Here is a 23,638-nt window from a genome sequence, read left to right as displayed (position 1 = left end):
TTCAGATGCAGTAAAACTGAGCTTTTAAAGCAAGTGCAGTTCTCAGATACAAACAACGAATTTGGGACTAGCAGTGCACTGGAGATGTGCCAAAGGAACTCCCCAGACTTCAACACAACTGCTCTTTTCTGTCATCTGGAATGCTTTAACAGCATTAATTGCCTGAACAGAAAGAAATGCCAAGGAAACCCTCAGTAATAACCAAAGTCAATTTTGCATGTTTGTGCACCACTGTCCAGCAGAGGCACTTCTGCTGAGATAGAAAAGACTATTTTCCTATACATTAAATTACTTAGCCATAACCTTTCACACGGAAGGGAATAGCAGCAATATGAGGTCTCAAATACATTACTAATAGAGGGGGCAATCTTCTTCCATGGCACTGCCTCCTCCACTCCTTTTCAGAACTGAAGTATCCATTAAGAGTGACTCACTGGTTGCAAAAACATGTGAAAAAGAGACATCCTGAAGTTTGTTTTAAAATACTCTCCACAGTCAGTATTACGGCTATCATGAATTTGTGAAAACCATGGGCATGTAATATATTTTCAAGAGACGTGGTGCAGAAGAAACCTCATTCTAAAAAGTCACAACTATTATTGCTTAGCAACCAAGCAAACATGTTTGATTCCTGACTAACCAAAGCCTCCTCTCCTTTCACCACAGCCATGGATCCCTAACCTACTAGCAAGTAATTAAGTTTTTTTTAATCTTTTTCCAGCATCTTGTCCTCTTTCTCCTTTCCTTCTTTCTTGAATTTCCATGAAAGCAGGTGGAGTCTCTACATGGAAGGACATAAACTTACCTCAACCACCTTACTTTGGCTTATCAAGCACAAGGGTATCTCTCTTCTCTACTTTAGTTCTACTATTGTTTTAGTCCGATACTTTTTCCAGTTCAGGTCAAGGCTGCCATGTGTAAACCATAAGTACACGTTGGTCCAGGGAGGGAGAGAGTAGGGATGGTCAGGTACAAGTGAAAATTACCTGCTGTCAGGGTGGGTATCAGGAAAAAAAAAAATCTTCCAATATTCCTGGGCTCACTCTTGAATTTACCCCAGATAATTTTACAGAAAAACTTTTTCATAGATCTTTCTACAGAACCAGAATTACATGAAAACTTTCTTGAATAAGATTTTATCCCCACATATGGCCAGGACAACTCTTAGCTGTTCTTCCTGTCATGCTGCTGTGGAATTACACTGAACATTCATAACAAAAGCTATGCAACCTAAGTACAGTATGGTGACATAATTCTGAGCTCAAGCTGATGGATTTTTCCATTTGCAAGATTTTGCACAGTAATTCCTGATTAATTCTGAATGTTGAAATTAATGAGCTTATCAAAGTAACAAGAAGGAGCCAAGGCTGTTCTTGTTCACCACAGTGTTTTGTGTTTCTCCTAGAACAAAATTACTTTTTGATCTATTTTAATCTCTTTTCTATTAAAAGGATCACAGCCTCTTACCCAGTAAGACAAGAATACACTTCCCTGTAGCTGAAGAGAACTGAAAGACTAATGTCCTCTGCTCTAAGTATTCCATGTAGGTCCCAGAGCAAACATACAAGTTACAACTTTTTCAGTTTTGGAGAAAACAGATTATTTTATCCTAGGAATTCTACATAATCTACTAAAAACATCCCCTGCCCTTTCTACTCATAGGGATATTAAGAGTGGCTATAGAAGATCCTGTGTTAAAGACAATGGAATTATGTTCACTGAGTAACTGAAGAAAATTCTGAACTCATTCAGGCCTTTACTTGTATCACAGAAAGGATTCAAAAAGCATCATCAAATAATTATGATTTTTCACTGAACTCAATAAAAATGCAAACCACTAAATAAATCAGGTAAAATATTAGAAGATTATGCAGAAGGATGTGTTTATGGGCTGATCAGACAAGGGCAGAAACAGGCTCAGCACTGGTCCACGGGACAGAAACACACAAAATGTACAAGCTCAGCGGCACTGAGTACCCGCCACCGCGTCTCTGCAAGGATCTGCTCAAAGACTTTTCAACCTTTCACCACTGAAACAAGAGTGACCTGCTCCACCTCAGATTTTGGAAATTCTGTGGCAGCCTGTACCACATAAGAGCCTTTGTTGGTAGAGATGTGGATTTAAAAGGCCTGGAGGAACTCTTATGGTAATCTGGTCTGACTTCCTGCCTGGCACAGCCTTTAATACCCCATGCAGCAATTTCTTTACAAAGCACAAGAACTTGTAACTCTACTCGAAGATATTTCAGCAGCAGATCTAATCTTGATTTAATTACTCCAAGTGATCTACCACATTCCTTTCTAAGCATTTCCAATGGTTAATTACACCCACAGTATCGTAATTCATGAACTCCTCTTCCTTATCTTGCCATGTTTTTGTCTGTTGGAGCCCTATCCCATCTCCCTACACTGATATGTTTAGATACTAACCACATCACACCTCAAAATTCTCTTAGCTGAGGTAAATAGTTTGCCTGCTTGGCAAACCAAAACAGGGATTCCTGAGTCAATCACACAGCATCTGTGGTGGTGTATTAGAGATAGCTTTTGACTAAAGAGACTAAAAGAAAAAAGTCAATTCAAATGTGAGGGGAAGGCACCGAACATCTTCTTTAACAAGCTTTTCCAGCTTCTGTAGCACCCATTTGTATGATCTGGAAATTTGGGATGAACAGCACTGCGACCTGCATAGCTTCATTTTCAACCTAGCTGAAAAATTCCAGCTCAAACTGGACCAGTAGTTACTAAACACTACAGTTAATTTACAAAGAAAGAGATGGCTGATGGCAGGTGGTTTTCCACTGCCCATATGTCAAATCACATAAAAATGACCTGGTACTTCTGCAGGCACTGCCAAGGCAGAAGTCCAGGAGTGAGCAATGTATACCCTAAAATACTTCCAGCCGTGACTCTGGTAAACAAAATAAGTAAATTTCCACTACAGCTGTCATGCTATATTACTTAGGCATATTACTTAGGTATTTGTATTACTGTAGCATTCTGAGGCTCCACATAAGGCTCCCTTGTGTTAGGTGATCAACTACGGACATAGCAAGTTTAATTCGTTTTTTCAACATTTGCCCAGTTCTTGTATGGCTGAATCCTGGTAAAGAGACAGAAGGAGGACTTGTGTTCTTCCTGGATCAAGGATGCTGATGAGATCAGTGTACAAAGACTGCTCAGAACTAGAATTTCTTCTGGCATTTACTAAATCCCTACACTACCCATGTGGTTCTCAACACATTATAAAGTTCCTTAGCTTCATTAGCCCTCTTCCAGAAGGGTTTTCAGTCCTTCTCACTGACTGGGTGAAAAACAGCAGCATCTCGCTGTCTCAGAGATGTATTATATAAGCGCGCACCTTTGTAGCTGCACATACTCTCCATGTACCAATACAAAGTAAGAATTGCAAAGATAGTCTGCTATTTACACCACCATTTGTTATGACACCTCATTACTTTTTCACAACACTACTGTTTTTTCCATTAGTACGTCACATTTCTCCTCACTTGTGGTTTCTAGCAGTTTATATTTTGCATAGCTTAAATGCCTTTTTTTTTTTAAGCCTCCTTCTTCCCTATTCCAAGAATGCCCCTCTGCAAACCAGGAACACAGTTTATGCAGACATATCAACTTTTACTGATGTCAACAGCTTTTAAAAAAAATTCTTTTGAACACTGTTCCATTTGGAAGCCATTTGATTTGAAATAGGTGCACAAAATCCAGCTAACAACTCTGCAAAATTTTACTTTAACCACTGATACAAAAAAACTAAACCAGGCAAATATGGGGGGAAAAGAAAATAAGAACCAACAACACTTCCCTTCCTTGGAATCCTGAGAATGACTAGTATAATTGAAATATTAACTGTGACAGAAAAGTGATTATGTATTTTTGTAATGCTCTGAACAGTTTCATACTTCAGCTGCCTGTCAGAACAGCTTGGCTGTTGTACACCTGGCTTTGTTATTTGACATAGATACTTCATTTTCTAGGTGACACACCACATGAATGTCAGCATCCTCACTAGCAATGGAAGAAATGGAAAGATAAAACAACTTTTTTAACATCCCTTGCAGTTGGCAGTGTATTGAAAGACCTTCTTCTGCCTTTTGCCCATCTAGCAGATGACACAGAATTAATTTTCAGAATGCAGCTGAATTATATTATATATAAGGGGAAATATTCACTCTTGGAAGAGTTCACCCCTCCTTTATTCATTTAACAATGTAATACATAAACTTCCACCACCACATCTCAAAAAACAAAAATCTGTGACCAAGCTGCTTATTTTATCAGCATATCCTCTAGTATTTCATTTTCAAACTGGAGGAAAATGAAGAATTTCATTGACTGAGTAGTGAAAATTATAGCATCTGCTGAAAAATAATTACCTCTAAATTCCTCACAGGCAAAAAGAAGTTTCCAAATCTATGAAGGCATCTTATTTTGATTACAGACCTAACAGCAGTTCAGTAACAACAACAACAAAAGTAAAATGCTGTTCGACTTATTTTGCAATAATGTACTCTTCCTTTTTTTTTTTTCCTTTCCCAAACTGAGATCTACTAGTGAAATGCTAAAATCAACTGGTCCAGGATCAAGCCTAAAATGCTGAGTATATTTGTTAAAATTATCTCAAATTAACTTGACTATCTTACTAAAGTGGAGTAAAAAAAAAAATCTTACCTTATTAGAGCTTCATTTTCTGATCTTTCACTGAAAAGAGTAAAGAAATCTTTATTAAAGATCCATTTGGTAAAAAGAATCTTCTGAAGTAACTATTTGAGTTTCACTTCAATTAACACCAAAACTAAAGGGTTTTTTTACATAACTGTAATAAGTCTCCATTATTTGGCAGAGCTAATCATTCTCAACACTCTGGCATGGAGGCCTTTATTTATTTGCCATCTTAATTAGCTGTTCTGAACAAACATTTCGAATGCTTTGGAAATATCAATAGAAACAACTGATCTCATCAATTCACCACCTAAACTGCAGACTGATTAGACACATTCAATAGGTTTACTTTCACTTCAAGCTGTATGTCATGAACAGTATTTGTGCTTGAGTTGCCATTACTTTTATTGGACATTTGATATTTTCTGTTATAAGATGGGTTTGCATTGCAGTGAGCCCATTCAAAGAGTTTCTCAGCCTAGAAGGTTTTTTTTTTTAAGTAGGTGTTTTCTGCTCAGCCCCCAAACAGGTAGGGTCAGTGGCAATTTAGAAGAATGAAAGCATCAGGACATTTCAATAAACACCTACTTCAACTCAGCCGCTCTGTGCGACACATCACAAAATCAAAAAACAAAAAATCTTTAAGAGTATTCTGGGAAAGTTCAGGCATAACTCAGAACAATCAATGAATGTTGAGGCCTGCAAAAATATTAATTAACCTTTCATTTCTTCATGAGGTTTTTTTCAGTCCTTTACAACCGCGGAGAACTATCTGCAAGCATCAGCATTATAACTGGGAATTGGATTCTGGTAGCTCTGAAGTAAATTGGTATTTTTTGTCACCAATGCATGCAAGAACATAATCACACTTTCTCTTACTTCATTTTCTAAATTAGTATAATATACAGCATGAAATAGAAAACAAAAAGCCAGTCTAATAAAATCTGACAATTATTAGCAGTATTTGTTGAAAAGCAGAGAAAATCAAGCTGAGTCACAGGCAAAGCATCTCAACCCCTAGCACTTTCTGTACACTTCATTAGCCATCAGTCAGTATGGTTAGAGATTTACAGATGAAGAGAAAACAAGGAGAGACCTTGTTCATCTTTGCCAAGGATAAATTCGAAGCTTGGCCTCAAAGCATGCAATCATTGCAATGGTTGAAGAGACGAATTCTTCGCTCTACAGTGAAAATACTGTGGTTTGGGGGACAGCGGGGTTAAAACAGTCTTCTAGGAATTAATCTGTCAACCTGAGGGAAACAAAGCTCAGGAGAATAGTAGAAGTGCCTCTTCCCTTTGTTTAGGGTTTGGTCACCTGATATTTTTGAGAGACCTATAAAATGAAACTGCTTCACAAATGGAACAGGTAAACTTCAAAGAGAGATGTTCCTGGTGTGCAGTAAATCATTGGATTAACCAGCAGTTTTGAGAAAAGCCATGAGATCCCATTTTTAGGAGTCAGCTCATGAGAGCTGACAGTTACAAAGTCTGATTTCCCACAACAGAGTACTTGCACATGTGTACTTTTAAAGGAAGTAGAATAACTATAAGGTCATTTCATTACTTAGTCAAACATAAAATCCTCATAGGTTTAATTTTTCTACAGCTCCCCCTGGTAACTAGCTATTAAAAACACACATTGGTACCAGATTAGTTCACATTTACCTGTCTGGCTTCAGGCATGGGTCACCCACAGAAGGTAATTTAAGAAAGAATTTGCATGCAGGAATCAAGGGGCAGAACCAGTAAGTAATTTATCACTGGATGCTATGCAGGGTTTCAATAGGATTGAGTGGGATTTATTACAGCACGAGCCAAATCCTTCTTACTTTTCTCATGCAAAACACCCATTGAAGCTAGCCAGAGTGCAACTGAGGACATACTAGATCCCTGATTCTCTATTACTCACCGGTCACAATACTACTGCGGTCCACAGCACCAAGTTTCTGGGACCAGAATGGTCCTTTCTGGGAAGGGATAGGAGTATCTTAGAGGCTAGCCTGCTTTAACCACAAAGCAGGCACAGAAGCAAGTCTGAAGAAGACTAAAAGTCATCCTGGACTTGTGACAAGATCCACAGTTTTAAAGCAAAGTATTTCTATGCTAGAAACACTCACATCACAAGCTGCTTTGAAGCATATTTAACGCATCCTACATATTTTTAAAAGAAGAATGAAAGCTTACTTTGGCAGGGTTTATGACTCCCAGAAAAAAAAAAAAAAAATCCACCCTAGCATGCTTAAAAAAAATCTGCATAAGTTTTCCTTATCTGATCTAGCTCTTGATAACAGGACAAGCTATAATGAGGGCCAGGAGCACCTCCTATCACAGGTTCTCATGGGCCCTGCTGCCTGTCTAGCCCAATGGTCTCAGCAGACATTTGTTCAAGAGGACCCATTACTATCTGCATCAGGTAGCAGGAAGCTTCTAGCCTCAGAAGATCTGGCTTTTACCCAAGTGGAGATAACCTCCACTCCAGTGTGCCCTGGGTAAGTGAGGTTCAAGCATTCAATAGTCCCTGCAGAAGACTTAACAGGTTTCCTGCCTTATCTGCCTTGGACACCTTGGCAAAGAATTTAAATTAAAATATATCTCCTGTTGACTGCTTGCACTGCCTTCATGCTTAATGCCTACTGCTTAGACGGAGGGGGAGAGCGACACAGGAAAAAAAAAGAAAAAAAAAAAAAAAAGTAAAAAAGTGAGGATATTTACATTACAATATTCAGATGTGTCATTTTGCTAAGCATATGCCTCTTTACAGTAAAAACTATACTTGTTGCCAGTCACCAAATGTGTTAACTTTGGACAGATTCTAGGAGGATTCTACCAGACTGCCTCAAAGGCACATCAGTACCATTAAGTAGACAACTGTCCACACTCAGTGACAAGAGGCTCTATAAATTCAACAGGGTATTTACAATTATACTTTCAATCCAGGTAGCAAAAAAAAAGAGAAAAAAGATCGTAAATCTTTTTTTCAAGTTCCATCTTTTTCAGAACAACTTAGGAACCTTCTCAGTCTTATAAATACTATAATTAACACAAAAAAAAACCCACAAAAAACTATGATAGAGACTGTTAAAACAATATACTTTGCTACTGAATCTGTTCATGATTTTTCCTAAGGAAGACTCACCACTGACTTGTTGAACCACAGGAAACCAATATTGCTAAAATGATTGGACAGCAGAATAGACCTCGATGACACACAGAAAATTCCCAACTGCATGGAGTTGTACAAATAAAAATGTTCATTTTTCTTTCAGTCATTATTATTTCATCTTTTTTGTTGTAAGCTGTTAAGCAGAAACTGAAAACCTGAAGATAACTTGTCGTTAACTAAAATATGGGTTTGATCCCTAAAAGGAATACACCCAATTAGCTAAAACAACTAATTTCCATATGATCCAACACTTATCCAGGACACAGTAGGAAAAAAGATATCCAAGTGCTCTTTAGAAAATTTAGATATAAAGTACATATTCTGCCTAAGTCTTTGAACAGATATCAGATTAGGGATGAGAGCACTACTTTTCTTCTTATACTTTTCTGCTTATCCATCAAATCCCATTCATCCTATTAAAACTTACTTTCAAGATCTTCACACCCATCGCAGATATCTTCATTTAGAAAAAAAACAAAGTTATCAGAAGATGGAAATCTATTCAGTCCTCTAGACAGATTCACCCCAGAATTTTTTTCAATTTACTTTTTTAGTCCCTGTAGGATGCTCTGGTGTTCAGAGGTCCACAAAGAGACTGATTTAACAAAGTAACTACAACTTCCCTTTCCACAAAAGATCCCAGAAAACCAATCAGGCCTGAAAAAGGCAGAGAGTTCTCATTCCATCAGAGCCAAGGAAGGAAAAAGAAAGGAGTGGGGGATGAGCAATCCTGACCAGGAGATAAAATCATTCTTAAAGCTGCTCCAGTAACTTTGGGTTTCAGTTCTTCTGTTTAGCAGCTCCCAGTCAGAATTAAAAGCAAGTCAATGGAGGTGGAGTAAAAAAGAACAAAAAACATAGGGGAAAGAAAAAGACAGCAGGGAAAAGTCTCACTGACCTCCCTCAGCAAAGCTCTTCCTTAAGATGCAAGGAACTCTGCTGGCACAGAAAGTTAATTTAATTCTTCCTGCCCCACCAGTCTTGACTCAAGGCCATTTGATTTCACAGTTCCAGTATCTGCAGTAAGTTAGCAAGTTGTGCCACGCACTCTGCAGAGTGAAAAGCCATGACTGCAGCATGCCAAAGTCTAATCTGTGACAGGCATTCCCAGTTCTGGAACTCGACACAGCACGCCTTGGATTGCTTGGTGCTGCAAGGCAGGAGATAGACCTGTGTGCACAGTCTGAACCCTGGGACCTAGGGATGCATCCTGAAAATGTTCACTACCAGAAGAGTGCTAATCATAATCAGCATGCTGGTGTAGGCTCTCTGCAGGATAAAAGAGCAGAAGAAAGCCTGTGTTTAGATTGGACAGCGAGAACAGGATCATAGCTGGGTGTCACCCTGGTTTTTCTGAGTTTTTTAAAGCCTTTTGATTGTTCATAAAATGGAGTCAGACTTTTTAGCTACTGTACAATATTAAGAGCAGTTTTCACTTTTTCTCACAGATGTGACATGAACAAATCCTTTGTTTTTCATTCTCTGTCCTTTGTTTGCATATTTCTAACCTGAAAACAATTGTAACTGACAGTTGGTCTGGCCATTCAGCTGAGGGGTGAAAACTCCAAAAGCCAATCTTCAGCCAGACCCACAAATGTATAAAAAGTAAGAAATAAACAGGCAGAGGGCTCTCCGCCTTGTTCTCCGCCTTGGCTCAGCCTTGAGCTCTCTCGGAGGAACCCTCTGCCCTGCGAAAATTTCTCATCTACGTGTGATTGCTTTGCGTATCCCGATCACAGCTGGGAGGCAGAAAACTCATAAAACAGCTCAATTTAAAGCATGAAAAATTAACCACTGTTGCCAAAATCTGCACGTAACCCCACCCACAGCTATACCTGCCTGTGTAGGGACTGCCAAGTGCAAGTGGAATATGTGCTCTGCTGCCCCACCAACACGACCAGCCAAGACCCACCATCTCTCACCTGTCCTGCTGCCCAAGAAAGTGCCCAAGAAAGAGTCATCATTTACTACTGCTCTTGATGACTGGCTGTCATAGAGATCAGGGACTTCAATAATTTTTATGGAAGCTAGTCGTCCTCCTGGGTCTAAGAAGTCTTAAATATCAGCCAGGTAGCTTCACCCAGCTGTTCAGAGACAGAATAATGTGGAAACAAAAATCACCATTGCTACTGCTGCATGCTTGTTGAAACCATACTAAAGAGCTCAAAGCTGCTTTACAGAAAATTCTACAAAAACACTATCCAGAAGGTATTATCCTCCCCAGTAAATGAAGAGTCCAAAGACAGTAATGTCCACAGTCCTGTTTTGCCAGCATTTCCATAACAATTCTCTGCTTTAATGAAGAATTAACAAGATTGTGTGCACTTTGGCTTGTAGACCTTCAAGTTCTATTACAGTACATTGTATTTACATTAGAAATGTTAATGTCTATTCTTCTTGACTTTGAAAAGTACAGCGATAAATTAATTTACTTTTAAAATAAAAACTGTAACAAAAATAATTGTTTAAAATTTTCAAACTTATTCTACTACTGTTTACAGAACAAGCACATTGTTTATGCCATTAAAAAGAAAAGCTAATGCAGTTTTGTAATGTAAAAATTAATTGAATTCAAGAGAACTAAGCAGATCCTAGAAAAGGGCAGCTATTCTCTTTGTACATAACATAATCATATGCTCTAAATCCAATTATTTTCTTCCTCTGAAAGGTATTTAAGGATGTCATCTCCATAGGGCTTGGCCCAGTGCCAAAGAAAGCACAACAATGCACACTGTAGCTGATGAGAAACCTTGCATTCCCCTTAGGCTTGAAAACCTTGTGTAGGACCAAAGACTCAAGCATGAAAAGCATCAGGATGTCGAAAACAAGCCATCACACAAATTTTTAAATTATTGATATTCATAAAAACTTAAAAATCCCCAACCAGCTAATAGTCAAAATCCAAGGGGAACCTTCAAGCTTTATATGCAAAGTATCACAACGGCGATATGGGAAGGTTTGGGAACTCAGGGGTATTCATCCCACGTGTGTTTAACCATATACAACTATCGGTGGAAGTCACCACTTCTGAGACTGATGGTACAAACAGCACCCTGGAATTTTCTCCCCTCCTCCATCCACTTACTGAAGAGGAACCCAGGGAGCAGATAAGCTGAGACAGTCAAAACAAGGTTCCTTCAGCCATTCAATCATCCTTAGACTCAGACTGCTTTACACCAGATGCCTGATTTTAATCATTGTCTGAGTAAGCATAAAGAATAGACTGAGTAAGCATAAAGAAGAGACAAGACTTGGACCTTCATACTTTTTCTCAAAAAGCATATATTTTTCTGTTTATAATCACCCCACTGACAAGTGAACGATTATGATTTTCTTAATTGTCCCTGGTTTATCCTCTGTGAGACAACCAAATTAAATAAGCTAGCATCTTGAAGGACAAACGTACAATAAGTATTGCTGCATAATGTCCCCAGCCAGTAAAGTTCATTATTGAGTCCTAGAATAAAACATGACAGACTTTGTTATGTTACCTTTTCAAGGTTGTCACTATCAACCCAACACATCCTAGAACTTAATAAAGCCTGGCAGCCTCCAACTCCTGATACATCCAGAACACGTATTTTTTTTCTCCCCACTGCTTTTTCTAATAACTGGTGCTGTTCTGTTCTTCTTGGGATGGTGGATGACCACCATCACACCCGCACACAGGAATGCAGCTGCCAGGGTAATTCCACCCAAATTTAAGGCAAGTTCCATGAAAGCAAAGGTTTAATACATGCATCTAATGGGGGGAAAATATGGTGAACTGGTCTATAGCACACTAACTGCTTTGAGTCTAGGATCTTTTTTTTGTTACATTTCCTTTCTTCAACTTTTTTCTACCTGTATGGCACATGCCCTCATTTAAGTCATACGTATAGCATGTGTCCCAGTAAAATATCCCAATGCAGTTCACAACTGTGGCACACACTGCATGATTTGAGCAAGAAATGGCCTTACACTCTGCATACTGCATATTGGGAGCTATGAGAAGTACCTGAAGAATAAATAAAATGGAAATCTGATATTTGAAAGTCACTGAAAGCAAGGCTAAAGAGAAGAGTTATTTCTTCTTATTTACGGTACTCTAAAGATTTTAAGGTGTATTGTACAAAAACGCTGTATATTTCATCAGGCCCACAATTCTGCTGGGAAGCGTTTTTCAAATGGCAGTTTTGGTTGCCAATATAAGAAACAGACAGTGAAACAGAAACAGGTATTTCTACCAAAGGGCTTTGGAAGATGTCTCCCTGTGCTCAGTATATAGAGCAACATAAATCTTCACTTAAACTGAGGTATATTTCATTAGTGTCTGCAGCTGCCTAACTTCTCTTCATCCTCTGTGGAGAGGCGGTGGAAAACATTGTTAGTGACAATGACATAATTTGCTAGCGATAATCAACTATGAATAAATTCAAAATCTCATTGAATCAAGGTTTTCTGGCTAAGCTAACAGGTCAAAAGCCTTAAGAAACTACATTTGCTTTATTTTCTGGAGCTAAGGTCAAGTATGCAGTAGCTTCGGGGCCTTTTTTTTTTTGAAAGGTGGAATAGGGCTAAACTCCAATTAAGAGATTAACTGACTGAGTAAGGTATTTGCTGTGTAGTAATGTATCAAAGCCAATCCATTGGAATTGCTTTTTGCATTTATTTCTACCAAAGGAAAACAGAACAAACAAACAAATCTATCAAGGTATTCAAATTCAAAACTGGATACATGCACATTGAAAACTTTGAATGCACAACTAGCAGGCAAGGGGAAGGTGGTATTTCCCTCACTTTGGATGCTCCATAAAAAAGGCTTCATTTACACTTCCGTATTTTTAGAAAGATGGTGTTATTTGCTTGTTTCTTCCAGTATACCACAGATAATACTCACCTGTTGGGTTTATGAGGTACTTGCAATTGTAACTCAACAGACAAATCCTTTGTTATAAAGACAGAACAAATAATGGGGATTTACAAAGCTGTAATTATACTGAGAGGGTTTATGCCTAAGGATGTATTAAAAGAAATACTATACGCAAAATAACGTTTTTTAAAAGAAATCCTCTGAGCATTACCACCATTTATAGTAAGGGCTCTTTCACCATAAAAGGGATTTTAAATGCACATCGTGCTAAAGGATGCCCGCAGCCTTGGCCGTGCTCCCCTACGTAGGCTGAAGTTGGTAGCATATACCTGTTTTATGGTTAGCAAATGATGATGAATGAGCAGAGCAAACCTTGAGCCCAAAACAAACCACACTAAAGGCAGATGATGCACTCCAGCAACCAGCCAAAGCACGTCAGCTGCTGCGAGCCTTGGCAGTGAGCGGGGAGCAGGGCCCGAGAGGTGGAGCGTGGCGTGCCCAGCAGCCGCGCTGGTTGCACGACAGGCGCGAGCGCAGCCACGGAGCCAGGAGCACCCCCGGCTACGCATAAGGCTCCTGTGCACGAGTGACAACACACCCATTAAGTAACACACCACCGAGGACAAAGACGATATTCTTGCCTTTGCACTGGTCCTGCTGGTTATGAAAGGCACTTGGACAAGCAGGAGCGGGAAGCCCTAAACCACGGGGGATGCAGCCAGTATTCTGGATCTCCTGTTTCACCAGCAGCTTCCCGAGGACAGGTGCTCCCAATGCACCAGAGACCTGTGGCTGGTTGCACAGCATTCCCCAGGAGACCCACTCCAGTTACAGCCGTGTCCTGAGGATGCTTTGAAGCTGGCTGGCAGCCAGCTTGTCCTAACAGTGAGAAAACACGAAAGCAAAGATGACTTCAAGCATCCCACTGTCTGAATTAAAAGATGATGTTAGGTTTCACCTTCAATATATTCCATGAGCAGAACACAGCTGAGAAGTCATTTTACTAGATGATGCACATTTTTTTTTTACTTAGGAATAGTCACCACAGTTTCTATTCTATTCTACTCTATTCTATTGTTAAGTCACAATGATTTCTGTATCTCCTCACAGTAAAACATGGAGCTGGGAATCATAAAGTCAAAACACTGTTTAAATTTATTCTGAGATTGTTTTGACCTTACTACCTTATTGGTAAACTAAAATGGGAGAATTTGAGAGTTATTCAAGAAAATACAGTAAATAATATTGGAATTACTTGCCCAAATGCCTTCTCTAAGATCAGTGATTCACTTACCTAGTTTAGATTTTTTAAATAACTGATTATTGGTATCAGTCCTATGCAATTCTGTATTGGATTTTTAAGGATTTTTATATCTGAACACATTGGAACAGTTGCTACTGCCATGTATGACCAAAAAAATATCCACTATTTTATTATTAATTGCTTTTATGGAGACAGGCAGTATGATTAATTAGATGGTCAACGGAATTCCACTTCTATGCAAAAGACATCAGTTGTGCTATTAATACATTTCCCAAGCATAACTTTTTTTTTTTTTTTTTTTTTTTTTTTTTTTTTTTTTTTTAATATACTAATTACAATGTTTTGTCTTCTGACATGGATCCCTGAACCAGTCAGGGATGCAGGATGGCAGTGCAACAGGGAGGAATAAAGTGGCAGGAGGCACTTGGAGCAAATCCAAGGCACAAGGGGACTGAGTGGTCCCAATTTGACTGGAGGGAGAAATGGGCGGCATCACCTCTATTATCATTCCACATCAGCATAGAGCTGGTGGTGATAGGAAGTGCTCAAAGCCTGCTACAGAAGAGACAGACAGGGAAAAAGGGGACAGAGGCAGAAGTTCATAGTCTTCCAGCCTAATCCCTCTGATGCATGATTCCATGTCCAAAGGCAATATTAAGACAAAATATTCTACTTTCTCTCTTTTCTATTTCATTCAGAAAATGTTTTCATAATTGTTTAGTTTCCTGTTTAAAGGGAAGAAGTTCAAGAAGTGTTTGGACAATGCTTTCAGGCACATGGTGTGATTCTTGGGGCTGTCCTGTACAGGGCAAAGAGCTGGACTCTATGATCCTTCCAGCTTCCAGTGGGTCCCTTCCAGCTCAGGATATTCTGTGATTCTATGACAAAGCAAGTGAATTTAACAGCTAAGGTACAATGGATTAGAAAGCCACACTTTCAATTTTACAAACCAGAAGAGCTTTTGCTACATATAACATTTCAACTTTGGTGCTTGATCCTGAAATTTAAAAAAAAAAAAAAAAAAATCTGCAATTTTTGTATTTGGGATCAGTCATATGAACTATGTAATGGAAAACCTCTATAATTTATCTGAATCATTTTATTTTGTTCTCTTGTGGTCTCAATTGTTCATTGTTAATTAGATCCAGCCACAACAACTCATTGTGCAAAAGGCATACTCGGTTTTAATCAAAATCTTGGGCGGCACTTTGGATGGCATCTTTGAAAACTTGGACAGAATGCTCTGTGGTTTCCTCACCAATGAAGAATCAAAATGATTAACTATGAACACATCTTTCACTGGATGCTGACACTTATTATCAGATTATTTGATGAGCAGCTCCTTGTTTCATGGAACTATTTTAGATTTCCTTCTGTTTTGTGCCTGCTTTCTTCACTCAGAACAGTAATGAACTGAAAACCTGACCCATAGGACACATCCATGGTGAACTCTTAGATGATTTTTTAATTTCCATTTTATGCTGTGCTGAAAATGATGCTGTAAACATAAAATATGACTGTGACAGTCTCATCTATTTGAAATCAGATCTTTTTATCTATAATATTCAAATTATTTTCCCAGTTGTTTTAGTAGTTAAGAAAAATGGCCAGTGTCTGCGAAGGAAATACACCAACAAGCTCATGCTTATGGATTGTCTTCATAGATGTATTTTGGGGACAATGTACTGGTTCAGATTATCCCCACAGGTAGTTACTGGTGACAAAAATCTGAACAATGTTTCCTTGGCAAAAATAAACACAGCACACCGCTTTTATCTACCAATATATAAATTGCCATTCGATGCAACTTGATTTTCGTGCTGCTGTTTTAAGAACCTTTGTTAGGTTTTACATTTTGCTCCATAAGATTTAGTTCTTTCTTTTATGTCAGGCTGCTTAGCAGCTTTCTGTTGGAGTGAGTCCAGAGGAGGCCATGAAGATGGTAAGAGGGCTGGAGAACCTCTCTGATGAAGACACGCTGAGAGAGTTGAGATTGCTCAGTCTGAAGAAGAAAAGGCTCTGGGGTGACCTTGGAGTACCTTCCAGCACCTACAAGAGAGCTGGAGAGGGACTTTTTACAAGAGACAGGACAAAGCAGAATGGCTTTAAACTGAAATAGAGTAGGCTTAGATAAGATATTAGGAGGAAATTCTTTACTCTGAGGATGGTGAGATACTGGAACAGGTTTTCCAGAGAAGTTCTGGATGCCCCAACCTGGACATATTCAAGGCAAGGCTGGATAAGGCTTTGAGCAACCTGATCAAGTAGAAGGCATCTCTGCCTTTGGCAGGCCCCTTCCAACCCAAACCAGTCTATGACTCTGTGATTCCATGAAATAGCCACAAAATCAGTGTTGTAAGGGCTTTAAAGGGAAAATTACAGGGGATTCTATACTGCCATATACAAAATAGCGGAACCTAACATACTGTCCAGCCATCAGTTATGCCTGCTTGCCTTCCCCTTGCATTAATACAGGCAACAACAACACAATTGTTTTATACTAAATGACGTCATATCATAAATTATACTATCATCACATTGTATTATGTAATTACAGATAGATGTAAAAATCAGTTTGATTTTGATCTTCTAACTTCTTCAAACTATTTAAAGCTTTCAAACACAGTCTGGAAGGAAATCTACTAAGCTCAGTTTGCACATACGAGTGGTGATTTTGGATGGGCACTTCTCTGACCAACTGAAATGTCTTTAATGGAATCTTGTTTCCAGTAAGAACTGAACACCATCTTTCAGATGTTTTAGGCTATGCACTCTAAAGTGGTCTTATGCCAAATCATGAGTCACTTTTGAAAATTTAAGATCCTGTAACTAGTATCAAAACCCAGCAAAAAAATAAATTCCTTAACTATTATCAGAGTAGCACCATAATTTGGAGAAAATGAAAGACAACTTGGCTAGTTTCTTTCCTAAAGCAAAATAAAACACAACAGCCAAGGTTTTCAACTGGCCAGTTAAAAACAAACAGATAAACAAACACAGAAAGAAGCTTTTCTTAAATGGAGGAAAAAATATTTTAGATTGCTCACAAATTAAACAACTTCTGCCTGTGTTTGAGAAGAAAAATCATAACAGCAAAAACAAAAGCTTCTCTCCTTTTTTGACATGGTATGTAATGCCACATCAGCCCATTTCAAGCACTGTGCCTCTAAAAGTTTAAACTAAACATATCATTTTTCTACCACTGAATATAAATGCTAAGGATCAAAATTCCCCAAAATTTACCTAGTAAAATTAGCATAAGTAGCGGTTTGCCTGCACAACACTTGAAGAATTGACATTCCAAAACTCTAAAAATTCTGCTTTAGAAAAGCAGAAAATACACTAAAAAGCAGAGACTGATGAAACAGCAACTTGCTTCCTTGTCACACAACTTTTATATCTGTAATTCCAAGCAAGTTCTGCAAATGACTGACAGAGTTTCAGGGGGAAAAAAATCAACATAGCTGAAATTGTCTTGGTTGAATACTACAGCATGGCAGACAGCAGCTCTATATGCCAGCACAGCAGGAAAAAAACTCAATAGCTTTTAATAGACAGGCATTTAGTGCAACTCATATAATCTGAAGTGACATTTTCCCCTGTCTATTATGTAAGCTGAAAGCTAAACTTGTGCTTTCATACAGTATATTGCCTATCTCAAACACACTGCCTTATCAGCTTTCTCTCAATTTTAAGGTGTTTTAGTAGCAAAGAAGGGGGGACATCATATATTTGAGATTCCTTCTTAATATCCTGTTTTCTTCCATTCTGCATTCATGCTGCCACACAGACAGGCTTCAAAAAGAACTGTTCTTTGTTCAGTTAGCACGGTTCATATTCTGTGTCTAAAAACCTCTCTGAGAATTTTAACTCTCCACAAAAAATAATTTAAAAGGTTAAGAAAAATCCAGCAAATTCAAAGAAAAGAAGAAATCAAGACGAAACAAAGAAAAGACGGAATTTAAAAACTCAAGGGCAGGCAATCCATTTTACCAGCATCATTCCCTAACACCTCTTTTTCAAAATTTCAGGAGAAGAAGGGAAAAAGCAAGGAAACTGATAGTTAAAGACATCATAATTTTTATATCCCAGGCATCTTCCAGAACGTGTGAATATCTACCTTCGCAACCGCAATTATCCTTGACAAGATTTTCAAAATGGCACTCAGAAGCAGCCTTAGAGAGATCAGAACTTCCTGCAGAATTAGCAAAACAGATAATAACAGACTTGCTCTGCTAAAACAGGAGTTTATGACCCCAAGATACTTAAATTAACAATTCTCTTCCAATCTTCCTGTCCATCTATTTACTGTTACTCACCTCTGTGCTGCCCGTGGATAAAGCTGATAACTTAATCGGTAACCCTTTCAAGATAGCAAGCTCCGATAGACTGACTTGCCTTTAATGTATTTTGATAGACAAATAAAGTTGTCTAAGTGCCAGGGAGTCTGCATATTTAAGATTCAGTTCTCAAAGATGTGAGTGATTAAAATCTAGTGATTTTGCAAGACAAGTTCATAAGGGCTATAAATACAACACATAACATGAAAAGGCCTCACCAGCCAGACATCTGAATACCAGAAGGAGACAGAAGGCATAAAAGAAATCAAACCTTCAAAAACAGCGTACCAAATTGATTAGGCAACACTGGAAGAATGAGTCTTAGAGGAGACACTTTATTGTGTATATGTGCCAAACATGTTTATGATTTCTCTTAAAAGACCTATCTTGCATTATCCTGGTAGTACTTCAGGAGTTCATGTCCCACCTGCCTTCCCTGTGTATCCCACCATAAAGAACACTGCTTCCTTTAGAAGAATGTCCTTTCCAGGTGGATATCACCTCCTGAAAAGGTAGTGAAAATGTCCAACCGTGATACTTTCAGAGCTGCATCATGAGCAGGAATCTCTGACTTTCCCAACCTGAAGCAGGAGCACTCAGCACGTATGCACAGACAACTCTGCAGAGCTTGCTGGACTGCCTATGGGAGCAAGAGAGGCGCTGACCACTCGCCCAGCTCTACAGACCACCATGCAGTCTGTAAATCTCGCCCTCTCACTCAGAACTGCACGTCTGCTGACCCATGCCACTGATACTACCCCGTGCATCTGAGAGAAAGCCTCCTCCATGTGAAGCCTTTTGCCGGGAGCACCAGGGGGGATGTAAGGCAGCGCCAGGCACGGCGCTAGCTCACGGAGCACCCGGGGGTGCCATGCCCAGGAGGTACCAATACCTGGCTCTCACCTGACACAAAACCCTCCCATGGACAGAGCAGAGCCCATGAGCACCTCTGCGAGCCATCCAGACACGGCATCAGGAAAAAGGTTTGAAAAAGCCTTACAAGAGGACAGAAATCTATGAAACTGCTAACAGATTCCCACAGAAACCTCAAGATGCTTGTGCAGGGAGCAGTGACTGGAATTTCAAATATGAAATATACCATCTACCCTATACCAGACAATGCTGTTCATTTTCTATTAAAATTTAATACAGGGGCTGAGAAGACTTCCTATGGCCACTAGCTGGAGAGGGCTGTGAAACCAGAAATGGCCCATGCTCTGCCCTTTTTCAGAAAATAGATGCTGAATGAGACAAACAATGGGAAAAAACAACCTTAAGTTCAGCACAAAGGGATTTTTTTTCGTCATTACAGCACAAAAAACACATGGCAAGGGCGTATTTCCTTTCAGCTTTCTTTGTGTTAGTTCTTCTTTTATATCAGGTATTGAGCTGGCGAGGATGACAGCCATCTTCATTTACTTGGCAGACCCCAGCTTCAGGTAAGGTCATCACATCACGACGGTGCTGCTAACATTTTCCCTCTAATTATTTTTGCTCAGTATTCTATTCTCCAGTCCAAAAGGAAGGAAGCGCTTCAAACACTTGGAAGAGGTGCCTCCTCCTAAAGAGAATTATCCAGAAAAAACTGCAATTCAGAATTAATAAAGCCTCACATCTTTTCTACGGAGGTTTTATGCAGGGGAGAGTTTGTCGTTTATCAGGCAGCAGAAAGGGAAGGGCTTTCTACCAGGTGATTTTGAAATTCTTGGTCAAAGGTTAACTTGGTTTTTAACTTCAAAGTAAAGAAAAACAGGGAGGTTGAAAGAATACAGTAAAACTTCAGAACCTGAAACCAGGCTATGAAGGCATGTAAAGCTGCCTTCTGTGCTACACCTTTCCTAGCTCTTGGTTTCACAGGCAGTTCCTAAGAAGGGAAAAGCAAAAGTCCGTTTGGGAAAGTTGAAAATGTAATCAGATTCTTCTGGCTGGCAGCACCAAAGGTGGAAAGGCAGTTTCACTAATTAAGATTTGAACTTCTGCTTCGACTTCAGTTTTTCATAATGTTACTAGATATTCTAAAATATGATACTCATTCATTGCAGGGTGCAGCACCCTCAGGGCAGTGAGTAATGGTTTTACTCTTGCTTCAGTACTGGCAGCAGCATGTTAGACTGGAAAATGAACCTCTATTTCCTATCTATTTTCATAATCAGTTAATCTACCATCTCCTTAATTCTTACCCCCATATGCACACCAGAAACAAAACATTTAAATCTCAGTACTACACTGAAATACACTCACAGCACTGCCACTGACAGCTCACTGGCGACACTGACTTGTAACTGAGGACAGCATTTGGCCCCAACCAGTGCATCTGTAGTCTGGATGAAAAATTCATGAGCTAAATCTTTTCACTTCTTTTATAAATAGGAGACAAAACGAGCGAGTCATCACTTAGTCAGCCAGGGAATGATTCAAAATCTAAACCTAGGGTATCATGTTAAGGAAAGGAAATGGTAATAGATATAAAGTGTATTTTCTTCCCGCAGCAGGAAAAAGGACAAGATTAAGTTATTCTATTTTATGCCATTTTTTTGTTGATTCTATTAACTGAAAATGTATTCAATGCTAACTAAACATAGGAGGAAGATAGCAGACACAAACCAGAAATCTGTACTATTATATGCCCAGATATATTTCGCTGCAGCCCTGAAGTCATACACGTTACTGAGTTCTGGTTTACTTGCAAGCTTTCCCGTTTCTCGAAACACAAACATTACTTCTGTATTTTGTGACTAGTTCTATATTATGAGGTGATGTTAGCTGAGGAGGTGACAGCTGGCAGGAACTTTTGAATCGAAGGGTCTCATTCTAACTGATACACACGGAGCTCTGTATTAGCTCTCACAAGATGTACTGTTTACTAAAGAAGATTACCCACGAGTAAATAATGAGTCATGATACCCTCCAAAAAGCAAACACACAGAGTTAAAGAATAATTTCTAACATGGCTAACCAAACAGCACTGAAAATTGAATCACTCAGGTGCATTTGTCCTAATTAAGTGTTAAAACCCAGAAAAGCTATAGAAAATAGCCATAACTACATAAAAAATATGTTGGAAGATCTTGAAAAGACTCTTTTCATATGACTGTAAAGCACCAATAAAAAATGGGTAACGTACAAATAGGTAAATGCAGTCTTAAATATATGCAGGTACAAACAGAAAAGGGATTTTTATTTGGACAACACAACACAAACAAACCAAGGTAATTTTGTCATTCTTGGTGGATTACTACTCTATCCTTACAAAAAATTCAGACCAAACATATTGGAATTCAGGCAAGAAAGCAGCACAAATTTAACAGCATAATTATAACAGGGATGCAAATTGCTCATTTTTATTATATGTTATCAGATGACTTCCTAGCACTTTGGGAATTTAATGTCAGGAAATTAATCTCCAGACAACCACCAAGGGTGGTGAAATAGTCTCTCCTTCAGTATTGCTACTTCCATATGCATCTTATTTCTAATACTGCCTTATACATTTCTAAAACCACCACTAGGCTCCAAAAGTTCCTCAGGGGAGTACGATGACAGAATGAAGATTATGAAAAAACAGGTTTACATCCACTATTAACCTGTAAGGATTGTGCCTAAAACAGTTTGCTCCCAGCCATTCTGCAGAGCCACCCAGACACCTGTGAAGCTCATCAGCAGTTTTAGAAGAAAAATTAAATGGAATCCAGTGATCCTTACAACTTTGCAGCAGCTGAGAGTGGTGGCTCTGGAGTAACAACAGGAGTTAAAGACCATAAACATACTCTACTGGAACTGTGACTTTTCATTTAATCTTCTGAAATGTTTCCTTGTAAGGACTATACCGGAACAGCTGGATTCTTTAAAAAAAAAAAAAAAAAAAGGAACAACAAGGAATTATGTGAATATATGAAAATCAAGCACCTAACTTGTTTTCTTTGTGAACATCACTGTATTAGAAAAAGATCAATCTGAAAAGGGTGTTGTCCAAATGTTAGGACTAATGCTCTACTTGGCATGCTACATTCTGAAATTAAGGATGTCAGGATATATTTGAAAATTTCATGAGGATTAAATAATTCGATTTCTTTGCACTGAAAAGCACTGAAGTTCTACCATGACACCTCTGTTCAAACCCAGGTATGACTACCTCATTTTGGGGAGTGCTGCCCAGCTGGGGTACCAAGCAACTAGAGAAACAAAAGCCGGTAATTCTGACATGGAGACAAGACAGGGGTGCTTTTCCCCCTTTCTTCCCTGTGTACTTCCCCTAGCATTGGTCTTGAAACGTAATCTCCTGTGCTTTGACCAACCTACAGTCTTCATATGCTAAGTCACGGTTCAGATATTTTGAGATTATGTGATTTTAAATCACAAGTTTCACAAAAGCTGTAGTAACACTTTAAACAGCTTTTTTTTTTTTTCTTTTCTTTTCTTTTTTCTTTTCTTTTTTTTCTTTTTTTTTTTGAGAAGAACCAGACAGCCAGTGAGATGGCCAACCACAGCATGGATCTCACAACCTGCCCTGCAAGTTTTCTAAATTACAGACACACTTCTGAATTAGGGTCGCCTATAACCTGCAATTCTGCAAGGTCCTCCTCCTTTTCTGGTGGACTGGTGATTGTTAAGATCACTGAAAAGGCACTAAGTAGCTTTAGCGGCCAATGTTCCTAACAAGAGAGATGACACGTCTTCCCTGACAATCCACAACCTCTAAAATACTACCGAAAAGAAAAGGAAAGGAAAGACAAGATCAGTGCAGTCAGAGCACTTCAACTAGAATAAAGACTCCTTTAAAGACTCCTTTAGGGCACTTTAATTTCCAGTCTGAAGCTTAAAGGGAAAACTAAATAAAATCTAAAATGTCACACAGCACTTACAAGATTGCATATGCTTACTTCAGGCAAATATCACTGAATCCTATTTTTGCTGTATCTTGCTTTATATTATTGCATATATTTAACTAAGGAAAAAAATATTACATTTAAATAAGGAAATACTTTAATGTATTTTCCTTTCTCCTTTCCGTGATGTAAATGCCCCATATTCTCAATGTTGTTACACTAGAGTTAAATTAGGTCAAAGGCATTTAGTGTCCAAAACCAGGACATGTCACTAACGTCACCAAAAATGATCATACAAGAGGGGACTTCAGTAGCTGCCTACCCCTCATTCTACCAAAGTGTTACAATACACAGCTGCCGGTGCTTTACACAACTTAATCCCTATCGACCACTTCCAGGGTGGTAATACCATCACACACGGATCAAACTCGAGTAAGGAAACTCCCTTGTTAAAATTTTTAAAACCCTCACTTCTTGCTGTAACCTTTTACCAAAACTTTCAGACAATACA

General features: G+C 38.8%; 1 protein-coding gene across 3 annotated transcripts in view; it reads right to left on the bottom strand.

Moving 5' to 3' along the window:
• The window catches only part of THRB (thyroid hormone receptor beta), a 156,759-nt gene that overhangs the window by 121,893 nt on the left and 11,228 nt on the right, over positions 1-23,638 (bottom strand). The window contains exon 1 of one of the 3 annotated variants that reach the window (XM_058421010.1): positions 4,690-4,712. The exons of 1 other annotated variant lie outside the window; for it this stretch is intronic. The gene's annotated coding sequence lies outside the window, so the exon portion shown is untranslated. Of the gene's footprint in view, positions 1-4,689; positions 4,713-23,638 lie in introns of those variants that run through there. One more of the 3 variants, XM_040066839.2, reaches the window with a different exon arrangement.

The sequence above is a fragment of the Hirundo rustica genome, chromosome 1 (genome assembly GCF_015227805.2).
Source record: "Hirundo rustica isolate bHirRus1 chromosome 1, bHirRus1.pri.v3, whole genome shotgun sequence".
In the NCBI taxonomy this organism is placed as follows: domain Eukaryota; kingdom Metazoa; phylum Chordata; class Aves; order Passeriformes; family Hirundinidae; genus Hirundo; species Hirundo rustica.
Note: the sequence above shows the minus strand (reverse complement) of the source record. Positions and strands in the feature narration are given on the sequence as shown.